Source organism: Taudactylus pleione, unplaced genomic scaffold, assembly GCF_031769625.1.
Source record: "Taudactylus pleione unplaced genomic scaffold, aTauple2 ptg000080l, whole genome shotgun sequence".
Taxonomy (NCBI): Eukaryota; Metazoa; Chordata; class Amphibia; order Anura; family Myobatrachidae; genus Taudactylus; species Taudactylus pleione.
In genome coordinates this window covers 5,880,726-5,892,946 of record NW_028284482.1, presented here as the reverse complement: position 1 = coordinate 5,892,946, position 12,221 = coordinate 5,880,726, and the positions used below count along the sequence as shown (strand labels likewise).

The window sequence follows — 12,221 nt, the reverse complement described above, 5'->3', positions numbered from 1 at the left end:
CTGGTTGGAGGTGAGTTTTGCAGGTATGCTGATACACATGATTGTATGGAATATTTGAACCAGACCTTTACTGCAAGACCAGACATACGTGACACACCGTAAGAAGATGTAGATTTGACGTTTTACACTGATGGGAGTTGTCATAGGCAGACAGACACAGGAGAACTATGCACCAGTTATGCTGTTGTAGATGACGAGGATGTTATAGAAGCTGAACCTCTTGGTCCACCTCACTCAGCCCAGGTGGCTGAACTAGTGGCATTAAGGAAAGCGTGTGAGTTGGCACAAGGTAAATCAGCTAATATATAAACTGACTCTAGGTATGCCTTCAGGGTAGTACATTATTTTGGGGCTCTTTGGCGTCTCAGGAACTTTATGACAGCAGCAGGCACACCAGTAGCACATTCACAACACATAAAAGGACTTCTGACAGCAATTCAGTTACCAAAGGCAGTAGCCGTCATCAAATGCAAAGCCCACACATGCGAAGAAGACCCGGTGTCGATGGGCAATAACAGAGCAGATGAAGCTGCCAAATGGGCAGCAGGGTTACGTGTAAATATACCAACTAACAAAGTGATGGTCTTCCAGACAATAGACACACAGAAATTAATTGAAATGCAAGATTTGTGTTCCCTACAGGAAAAGGCGGTCTGGAGATTGAAGGGATGTGGTCAAGAGTCCTCTGGACTCTGGAGAGATGGGCAAGGTAGGCCTGTGGCTCCCAGGGCATACTACCCAAGCCTGGCTGAGGCAGCACATGGTCTGACACACCTGGGAAAAGAAGGTATGTATAAGTGGGTCAGAGTGACTTGTTTGAGGAAAAATGTCGGAAAGACAATACCAACCGAGCCATCCCATATCCCTCCGACAGATGGACCTTTTCAGGTAATACAAATTGACTTCATCCAATTACCACCTTGCAGGAATCTCAAGTATGTATTAGTTTGTACTGATGTATTTTTCTAATTGGGTAGAGGCATATCCAGCTGCCACTCATACTGCTGTTTTCACTGCTAAAAAGATTGTTCAGGAGTTCGTATGCAGATACAGTATCCATAGAATCATAGAAAGTGATAGGGGTACTCATTTCACTGGTGATGTTTTCCAGAACATGTGTAAACTTATGGGAATCAATAGTAGACTTCACACCCCCTACCGACCACAAGCCAGTGCGAAGGTGGAGAGAGTGTACGGTATACCACTAAGAATAAACTGAGTAAGATCATGGCTGAAAACTGGATTAGGATGGCCAGAAACCTTACCGCTAGTCCTCCATAGCATCAGAACCACTCCCAGACCGCCTCTTAATCTGTCCCCATTTGAGATACTGTTTGGAAGGCAACCTCATTTGATCATAGGTCCACAGGATGATTTGGAGTGTAATAATGAGGTTACTGTGCAATATCTTATAAAAATGAGCAGACAACTAAAACAACAGCAACAGAAACTCAAAATGTTGTTACCTGGTATGTCAGAGACAAACTGTCATGATGTTGAATCTGGAGAATATGTTATGATCCAAAATTTATTATGCTCAGGTTGTTTAACAAACCGGTGGGAAGGTCCTTACCAGGTGTTGATGACAAGTACCACATCTTTGAAAGTAGCAGAAAGAGATACCTGGGTCCATTCCACTCACTGCCGAAAAGTCAACCACCCAAAGGAGGTACAAGGTGAAGTCGAGACAGATAACGTGGACCTGTCGATTGCAAACCTGTTCCGGGAGAACTAGAGACTGCAGTGAAAACACCTGAGCCAGAGACGTGTACAGGATACTATCCCAGCAATGGAGTGGCAATTTGCTTCTTTTTCTTGTTCCAGGGTTCTTCTCATTTTTACTTGTTTCTGGATTTCCTATTTCTGTGATGGAGGACAGATGACGGAGAGGGAGGCCAATAGTGATGTTGATAGGGTGAAGTCGGAGGAGAGGGTGATAGAACGATCAGGGCAACACATGGTCAAACTCATTTCAGGGATAATTAAGAGATCTGTTAGCCATGGAACTCAGAGACAGTGTGAGGGGCTATTGTCCGAGGAATATTGTATGTGTGAGTACTGTGGATCTCTAGTTGATGAGAAATGCATCCAACGATGCCAGTCCAAGAGTAATCTGTATTTGGGCGGGCATCCTTTAGAGGATTACCATTCCTTAGTGGGTAAGGTCTTAAACCAGACTAAATGTTGGGTGTGCACTCACATGCCTCAGGGACAACATAATGTAGGATTAGTACCATTCCCATTAAATATCTCTGAGGTCTTTGAATTACGGGGTGGGAGGTCCATAGACGGGAAGTATAACATCACTAGGTCCCCTAGTTTAAAGCTCCACCAATACTCCATAGATCGGTCATTGCTGTGCTTAAGCATATCATACATAGAAAGACTGGAGAATTGGGAAGCAGACTTATTGGATCAGACAATGGCTCCCCACACCAGTAGTGATGAACCTCAGAGATGAGGACATAGAAACAGACCGAATGTGGTATCTATTGGAAAAGTTCCTATGGGTTATTGTTGAAATGTTATTCAGGCTGAAACATGTCTGGAGCAGATGGGGACAATAGGCATAGGTAGTTTTGTTAAAACTTTATGTGATATTGTACAGGATCGTAATATACCTTATGTCCTCCCAGATAATGTATACTATGTTTGTGGAAGAAGGGCTTATTCTTCGTTATCTCCGAGTTCCAAGGGTTTATGTTTTATAGGAAAATTGGTCCCAGAGGTAACGACCCTTACACATGACATAAAACCACACCACCTCCATACATACACACGCAGTATGATCACTGTGACAAAAGAAATATGATCCCTGGTGAAGAACATATAGCCACACAATTGATTAATGAAACGACTGATTTCTAAATTTTGGTAGCATTAGATCCCACCAGGATCACTCGGGGAACTTTAAATTTTAGATATATCCAATACCTGGCTAAATTAATAGACAACATCACCGAGATGTATGACACTTTCAGGTTTACGGGTAAGAAGCTACAGGCTTATAAAAAGGAGTTGGTACAACATAGGCTAGTGTTAAACTACCTGACCTCCATTACTGGTGGATATTGTGTGACTTTCGCCACCCAATTTGGTGTCAAATGTTGCACATACATCACCAATAATACTAATGACCCCAAATAGGTGATTGACCGGAGAATGGATGAAATCTTACAACTTAAATGGGAATTTTGGAGGAATCATAATTCTTCACTGTATGAGATGAAGGAAGAGGTAGAGGAATGGTTCTCATGGTTGAACCCTATAAAATGGTTCTCCGGTCTAAGACAAGGGGCCCAGGAAATGATTGCTAGTGTAGGTAAGCTCCTTATTGTTATACTTGTTGTCATTTTAGTAATTGATTTATGTGTCAGATGTGTTCCTACTGTGTTGAAGTGTGGAAAACATACCACCAAGGTAAACAGTGAAAATGAAATCATAATGGTGGTGAGTAGTGGTACTATAGGTACTAAGGTCGATAAAGAACTGCATTATGATCCTGAAATTGAATGTACCATCAGATAATAAAATGTGAATAGGCTTAGTCATGTATAATAAAATGTATCGTAAATGTTACATTAAACATCATAGATAATGTAGTCTCAATTCCCCCAAACTTCCTTTATAGGTTAGATGAGGTCCCACATCCTACCAGTGGCCCCCTGTACATCCACAGATTAATGGTTCAATTACCAAATTGTGTCATACCGTATAGAACATTAGAGAATAATTTATTATGCCTGACTAAATACGTTAAGAATAGAATATGATAGTGTTATGTTTGCTATCAAAGGGTGGACTGTTGAAGTCAGATGATAGGATGAGATCAGTATGACAATTAATATCTATCAATGCTATTGTCCTTTGTCTGATAGCATGTGACTGGGATGCCACTGCATGCCGGGGCGAACACACAAACACATACACAGACGCACCTATGCGAATTCAACACACATACACAGACGCACAAATGCGAATGCATACACATAAAATGGTTCCCACACATTCTAGATAATAAATAGAGTTATTAAAGGTATTATTAGTTAATAAGTATGATGTAAGATGTATATAAAAGAGATCTAAGGTTCAGAATACAATAGACATGTCGTGTTTGGTATCATACTTAATCGCTCTTTATTTGCAGACATCCGTATCTAACGGCAAAGAAGTCACATCATGCGTCCGGTAGTTATGGATGATAGGGAGTTATTGAGTAGAATGCTATTTCTTGTATGCAGTGTTGTAGCCAGTTTTAACCAGTTCTTTGGCGGGAAGATACACTGGGCCTGATTCAGACCCACTCTCAAGCGCTATGCGCTCGCAAACAGGTCAATTGTTAGGCAGTGCGCACGTGCGAGCCCCGGAGCGAGCACAAAAAGCACTCACTTTGGTGCTCACATCCAAAAGGGGCGGCTGTCGATGTTGATCGACAGCTCGCCCAGCTTGGAAGGCGGGGCGGGGGGGGTGGCTGGGCAAACGGAGGCATTCCTGCAGGAATAAAAACAGACAAATTATTAATAATATATAAATGCAATAAAATTTTGCAATCAATAGAGGTTTTTAGCATAATCTTGGCCAAGGTTACGGGCCTACCCACCATATCCAGGTAACCTCTGTAGGGTAGGTCCCTAACATACTATGATTCAAATCCAGAGCGCAGGACACCCCCAAACTATCCCAGCTAAGCCGCCCCAGGGCACCGCCATAGTGAGAAAAGTGCAGTGTGAAAGAGATAGTTAGGAGCAGCTACTGCTGCATATAAAGAATGAAAATGAAAAGTGAGGTACATATATAATAAACAAACAGTGAAGGGTTAAAATGTGTTATAAAAGAAAAATGTGTTATAATGCGGTGCCCTGAAACAGATCAACAAAGGCAATCCAGGGGGACCCACGCCCCAAAAATTAACCAAAGTTGCACTACAGTATATAAAACTTGTAGGACTTACCTAGAATTGTGCCTAATACTAGTGTGCATATTCATTACAAGACTCCATGCTTTTAAACCAATAAATTTTATTGCATTTATATATTATTAATAATTTGGAGCTGTGCACCTGAGATTTGTCTGTTTTTGTGCCTGCAATTAGTCTCATCAGGTAGCACCACCCACTATATATATATATATATTCAGGGTGTGCAGTCCAGAAATGTTCCCGTATACTCCATTTAATGTGCTTTATTGCACACCTGAGGGAAAGGAGACGCCCTCAGTCTGTATTAGCACCCCTACCTTATTGGTTTAAAAGCATGGAGTCTTGTAATGAATATGCACACTAGTATTAGGCACAATTCTAGGTAAGTCCTACAAGTTTTATATACTGTAGTGCAACTTTGGTTCATTTTTGGGGCGTGGGTCCCCCTGGATTGCCTTTGTTGATCTGTTTCAGGGCACCGCATTATAACACATTTTTCTTTTATAACACATTTTAACCCTTCACTGTTTGTTTATTATATATGTACCTCACTTTTCATTTTCATTCTTTATATGCAGCAGTAGCTGCTCCTAACTATCTCTTTCACACTGCACTTTTCTCACTATGGCGGTGCCCTGGGGCAGCTAAGCTGGGCTAGTTTGCGGGTGTCCTGCGCTCTGGATTTGAATCGTAGTATGTTAGGGACCTACCCTACAGAGGTTACCTGGATATGGTGGGTAGGCCCGTAACCTTGGCCAAGATTATGCTAAAAACCTCTATTGATTGCAAAATTTTATTGCATTTATATATTATTAATAATTTGGAGTTGTGCACCTGAGATTTGTCTGTTTTTGTGCCTGCAATTAGTCTCATCAGGTAGCACCTCCCACTATATATATATATATATATATATATATATATATATATATTCAGGGTGTGCAGTCCAGAAATGTTCCCGTATACTCCATTTAATGTGCTTAATTGCACACCTGAGGGAAAGGAGACGCCCTCAGTCTGGATTAGCACCCCTACCTTATTGGTTTAAAAGCATGGAGTCTTGTAATGAATATGCACACTAGTATTAGGCACAATTCTAGGTAAGTCCTACAAGTTTTATATACTGTAGTGCAACTTTGGTTCATTTTTGGGGCGTGGGTCCCCCTGGATTGCCTTTGTTGATCTGTTTCAGGGCACCGCATTATAACACATTTTTCTTTTATAACACATTTTAACCCTTCACTGTTTGTTTATTATATATGTACCTCACTTTTCATTTTCATTCTTTATATGCAGCAGTAGCTGCTCCTAACTATCTCTTTCACACTGCACTTTTCTCACTATGGCGGTGCCCTGGGGCGGCTTAGCTGGGCTAGTTTGGGGGTGTCCTGCGCTCTGGATTTGAATCGTAGTATGTTAGGGACCTACCCTACAGAGGTTACCTGGATATGGTGGGTAGGCCCGTAACCTTGGCCAAGATTATGCTAAAAACCTCTATTGATTGCAAAATTTTATTGCATTTATATATTATTAATAATTTGGAGTTGTGCACCTGAGATCTGTCTGTTTTTGTGCCTGCAATTAGTCTCATCAGGTAGCACCTCCCACTATATATATATATTCAGGGTGTGCAGTCCAGAAATGTTCCCGTATACTCCATTTAATGTGCTTAATTGCACACCAGAGGGAAAGGAGACGCCCTCAGTCTGGATTAGCACCCCTACCTTATTGGTTTAAAAGAATGGAGTCTTGTAATGAATATGCACACTAGTATTAGGCACAATTCTAGGTAAGTCCTACAAGTTTTATATACTGTAGTGCAACTTTGGTTCATTTTTGGGGCGTGGGTCCCCCTGGATTGCCTTTGTTGATCTGTTTCAGGGCACCGCATTATAACACATTTTTCTTTTATAACACATTTTAACCCTTCACTGTTTGTTTATTATATATGTACCTCACTTTTCATTTTCATTCTTTATATGCAGCAGTAGCTGCTCCTAACTATCTCTTTCACACTGCACTTTTCTCACTATGGCGGTGCCCTGGGGCGGCTTAGCTGGGCTAGTTTGGGGGTGTCCTGCACTCTGGATTTGAATCGTAGTATGTTAGGGACCTACCCTACAGAGGTTACCTGGATATGGTGGGTAGGCCCGTAACCTTGGCCAAGATTATGCTAAAAACCTCTATTGATTGCAAAATGTTATTGCATTTATATATTATTAATAATTTGGAGTTGTGCACCTGAGATCTGTCTGTTTTTGTGCCTGCAATTAGTCTCATCAGGTAGCACCTCCCACTATATATATATATATATATATATTCAGGGTGTGCAGTCCAGAAATGTTCCCGTATACTCCATTTAATGTGCTTTATTGCACACCAGAGGGAAAGGAGACGCCCTCAGTCTGGATTAGCACACTTACCTTATTGGTTTAAAAGCATGGAGACTTGTAATGAATATGCACACTAGTATTAGGCACAATTCTAGGTAAGTCCTACAAGTTTTATATACTGTAGTGCAACTTTGGTTCATTTTTGGGTCGTGGGTCCCCCTGGATTGCCTTTGTTGATCTGTTTCAGGGCACCGCATTATAACACATTTTTCTTTTATAACACATTTTAACCCTTCACTGTTTGTTTATTATATATGTACCTCACTTTTCATTCTTTATATGCAGCAGTAGCTGCTCCTAACTATCTCTTTCACACTGCACTTTTCTCACTATGGCGGTGCCTTGGGGCGGCTTAGCTGGGCTAGTTTGGGGGTGTCCTGCACTCTGGATTTGAATCGTATTATGTAAGGGACCTACCCTACAGAGGTTACCTGGATATAGTGGGTAGGCCCGTAACCTTGGCCAAGATTATGCTAAAAACCTCTATTGATTGCAAAATTTTATTGCATTTATATATTATTAATAATTTGGAGTTGTGCACCTGAGATTTGTCTGTTTTTGTGCCTGCAATTAGTCTCATCAGGTAGCACCTCCCACTATATATATATATATATTCAGGGTGTGCAGTCCAGAAATGTTCCCGTATACTCCATTTAATGTGCTTTATTGCACACCTGAGGGAAAGGAGACGCCCTCAGTCTGGATTAGCACCCCTACCTTATTGGTTTAAAAGAATGGAGTCTTGTAATGAATATGCACACTAGTATTAGGCACAATTCTAGGTAAGTCCTACAAGTTTTATATACTGTAGTGCAACTTTGGTTCATTTTTGGGGCGTGGGTCCCCCTGGATTGCCTTTGTTGATCTGTTTCAGGGCACCGCATTATAACACATTTTTCTTTTATAACACATTTTAACCCTTCACTGTTTGTTTATTATATATGTACCTCACTTTTCATTTTCATTCTTTATATGCAGCAGTAGCTGCTCCTAACTATCTCTTTCACACTGCACTTTTCTCACTATGGCGGTGCCCTGGGGCGGCTTAGTTGGGCTAGTTTGGGGGTGTCCTGCGCTCTGGATTTGAATCATAGTATGTTAGGGACCTACCCTACAGAGGTTACCTGGATATGGTGGGTAGGCCCGTAACCTTGGCCAAGATTATGCTAAAAACCTCTATTGATTGCAAAATTTTATTGCATTTATATATTATTAATAATTTGGAGTTGTGCACCTGAGATCTGTCTGTTTTTGTGCCTGCAATTAGTCTCATCAGGTAGCACCTCCCACTATATATATATATATATATTCAGGGTGTGCAGTCCAGAAATGTTCCCGTATACTCCATTTAATGTGCTTTATTGCACACCAGAGGGAAAGGAGACGCCCTCAGTCTGGATTAGCACCCCTACCTTATTGGTTTAAAAGCATGGAGTCTTGTAATGAATATACACACTAGTATTAGGCACAATTCTAGGTAAGTCCTACAAGTTTTATATACTGTAGTGCAACTTTGGTTCATTTTTGGGTCGTGGGTCCCCCTGGATTGCCTTTGTTGATCTGTTTCAGGGCACCGCATTATAACACATTTTTCTTTTATAACACATTTTAACCCTTCACTGTTTGTTTATTATATATGTACCTCACTTTTCATTTTCATTCTTTATATGCAGCAGTAGCTGCTCCTAACTATCTCTTTCACACTGCACTTTTCTCACTATGGCGGTGCCCTGGGGCAGCTAAGCTGGGCTAGTTTGCGGGTGTCCTGCGCTCTGGATTTGAATCGTAGTATGTTAGGGACCTACCCTACAGAGGTTACCTGGATATGGTGGGTAGGCCCGTAACCTTGGCCAAGATTATGCTAAAAACCTCTATTGATTGCAAAATTTTATTGCATTTATATATTATTAATAATTTGGAGTTGTGCACCTGAGATTTGTCTGTTTTTGTGCCTGCAATTAGTCTCATCAGGTAGCACCTCCCACTATATATATATATATATATATATATTCAGGGTGTGCAGTCCAGAAATGTTCCCGTATACTCCATTTAATGTGCTTAATTGCACACCTGAGGGAAAGGAGACGCCCTCAGTCTGGATTAGCACCCCTACCTTATTGGTTTAAAAGCATGGAGTCTTGTAATGAATATGCACACTAGTATTAGGCACAATTCTAGGTAAGTCCTACAAGTTTTATATACTGTAGTGCAACTTTGGTTCATTTTTGGGGCGTGGGTCCCCCTGGATTGCCTTTGTTGATCTGTTTCAGGGCACCGCATTATAACACATTTTTCTTTTATAACACATTTTAACCCTTCACTGTTTGTTTATTATATATGTACCTCACTTTTCATTTTCATTCTTTATATGCAGCAGTAGCTGCTCCTAACTATCTCTTTCACACTGCACTTTTCTCACTATGGCGGTGCCCTGGGGCGGCTTAGCTGGGCTAGTTTGGGGGTGTCCTGCGCTCTGGATTTGAATCGTAGTATGTTAGGGACCTACCCTACAGAGGTTACCTGGATATGGTGGGTAGGCCCGTAACCTTGGCCAAGATTATGCTAAAAACCTCTATTGATTGCAAAATTTTATTGCATTTATATATTATTAATAATTTGGAGTTGTGCACCTGAGATCTGTCTGTTTTTGTGCCTGCAATTAGTCTCATCAGGTAGCACCTCCCACTATATATATATATATATATTCAGGGTGTGCAGTCCAGAAATGTTCCCGTATACTCCATTTAATGTGCTTAATTGCACACCAGAGGGAAAGGAGACGCCCTCAGTCTGGATTAGCACCCCTACCTTATTGGTTTAAAAGAATGGAGTCTTGTAATGAATATGCACACTAGTATTAGGCACAATTCTAGGTAAGTCCTACAAGTTTTATATACTGTAGTGCAACTTTGGTTCATTTTTGGGGCGTGGGTCCCCCTGGATTGCCTTTGTTGATCTGTTTCAGGGCACCGCATTATAACACATTTTTCTTTTATAACACATTTTAACCCTTCACTTTTTGTTTATTATATATGTACCTCACTTTTCATTTTCATTCTTTATATGCAGCAGTAGCTGCTCCTAACTATCTCTTTCACACTGCACTTTTCTCACTATGGCGGTGCCCTGGGGCGGCTTAGCTGGGCTAGTTTGGGGGTGTCCTGCACTCTGGATTTGAATCGTAGTATGTTAGGGACCTACCCTACAGAGGTTACCTGGATATGGTGGGTAGGCCCGTAACCTTGGCCAAGATTATGCTAAAAACCTCTATTGATTGCAAAATTTTATTGCATTTATATATTATTAATAATTTGGAGTTGTGCACCTGAGATCTGTCTGTTTTTGTGCCTGCAATTAGTCTCATCAGGTAGCACCTCCCACTATATATATATATATATATATATTCAGGGTGTGCAGTCCAGAAATGTTCCCGTATACTCCATTTAATGTGCTTTATTGCACACCAGAGGGAAAGGAGACGCCCTCAGTCTGGATTAGCACACTTACCTTATTGGTTTAAAAGCATGGAGACTTGTAATGAATATGCACACTAGTATTAGGCACAATTCTAGGTAAGTCCTACAAGTTTTATATACTGTAGTGCAACTTTGGTTCATTTTTGGGTCGTGGGTCCCCCTGGATTGCCTTTGTTGATCTGTTTCAGGGCACCGCATTATAACACATTTTTCTTTTATAACACATTTTAACCCTTCACTGTTTGTTTATTATATATGTACCTCACTTTCATTTTCATTCTTTATATGCAGCAGTAGCTGCTCCTAACTATCTCTTTCGCACTGCACTTTTATCACTATGGCGGTGCCCTGGGGTGGCTTAGCTGGGCTAGTTTGGGGGTGTCCTGCGCTCTGGATTTGAATCGTAGTATGTTAGGGACCTACCCTACAGAGGTTACCTGGATATGGTGGGTAGGCCCGTAACCTTGGCCAAGATTATGCTAAAAACCTCTATTGATTGCAAAATTTTATTGCATTTATATATTATTAATAATTTGGAGTTGTGCACCTGAGATTTGTCTGTTTTTGTGCCTGCTATTAGTCTCATCAGGTAGCACCTCCCACTATATATATATATATATTCAGGGTGTGCAGTCCAGAAATGTTCCCGTATACTCCATTTAATGTGCTTTATTGCACACCTGAGGGAAAGGAGACGCCCTCAGTCTGGATTAGCACCCCTACCTTATTGGTTTAAAAGCATGGAGTCTTGTAATGAATATGCACACTAGTATTAGGCACAATTCGAGGTAAGTCCTACAAGTTTTATATACTGTAGTGCAACTTTGGTTCATTTTTGGGGCGTGGGTCCCCCTGGATTGCCTTTGTTGATCTGTTTCAGGGCACCGCATTATAACACATTTTTCTTTTATAACACATTTTAACCCTTCACTGTTTGTTTATTATATATGTACCTCACTTTTCATTCTTTATATGCAGCAGTAGCTGCTCCTAACTATCTCTTTCACACTGCACTTTTCTCACTATGGCGGTGCCTTGGGGCGGCTTAGCTGGGCTAGTTTGGGGGTGTCCTGCACTCTGGATTTGAATCGTATTATGTAAGGGACCTACCCTACAGAGGTTACCTGGATATAGTGGGTAGGCCCGTAACCTTGGCCAAGATTATGCTAAAAACCTCTATTGATTGCAAAATTTTATTGCATTTATATATTATTAATAATTTGGAGTTGTGCACCTGAGATTTGTCTGTTTTTGTGCCTGCAATTAGTCTCATCAGGTAGCACCTCCCACTATATATATATATATATTCAGGGTGTGCAGTCCAGAAATGTTCCCGTATACTCCATTTAATGTGCTTTATTGCACACCTGAGGGAAAGGAGACGCCCTCAGTCTGGATTAGCACCCCTACCTTATTGGTTTAAAAGAATGGAGTCTT

The 12,221-nt window shown here is 41.0% G+C and overlaps 1 pseudogene; it reads left to right on the top strand.

Annotated features, from left to right (window-relative positions):
* Positions 1-1,879: 1,879 nt before the first annotated feature.
* The window catches only part of LOC148532270 (uncharacterized), a 56,171-nt pseudogene continuing 45,829 nt past the window's right edge, over positions 1,880-12,221 (top strand).